Source organism: Phalaenopsis equestris, unplaced genomic scaffold, assembly GCF_001263595.1.
Source record: "Phalaenopsis equestris unplaced genomic scaffold, ASM126359v1 Scaffold000148, whole genome shotgun sequence".
In the NCBI taxonomy this organism is placed as follows: Eukaryota; Viridiplantae; Streptophyta; class Magnoliopsida; order Asparagales; family Orchidaceae; genus Phalaenopsis; species Phalaenopsis equestris.
In genome coordinates this window covers 47,159-47,614 of record NW_018164590.1, presented here as the reverse complement: position 1 = coordinate 47,614, position 456 = coordinate 47,159, and positions in this window count along the sequence as shown.

Here is a 456-nt window from a genome sequence, read left to right as displayed (position 1 = left end):
CTTGAGTTTCCCTTATAGTGACCCCACCTACTAAGTGCTAGAGGTTAGGACCAATATGTGGAACTTCAAGTTGAGTAAAGAAGATGGTAAAATTTCTAATGGTGAGGGTTCCATGTCTAGTTTTCTAAGAATAGTCAAATAGGAAAGTCCTATGGCTAGACCTTAGGCTACTAAATAAGAAAAACTAAACCTCAACCAAAAGTGAGGTCAACAATTTTTCAATTCTGAACTTAATATACTTTTCAATCTGGATAATTGATTTGTTAAAATATGTTGTGAAACATGTGATCAGGGAAATGGAGTATGCGTTCTACAACAGAGTGAGGATCACATTTGATTTCATGAAGGAGAAATTCGTTCATGAAATAATTAAGTGAAAATAAATAGGAAAATATTCTTCGTTGGGTGTAGAATTGGAGAATCTTTAGGGTGACAGACTAAAATCCCCAATTTGGT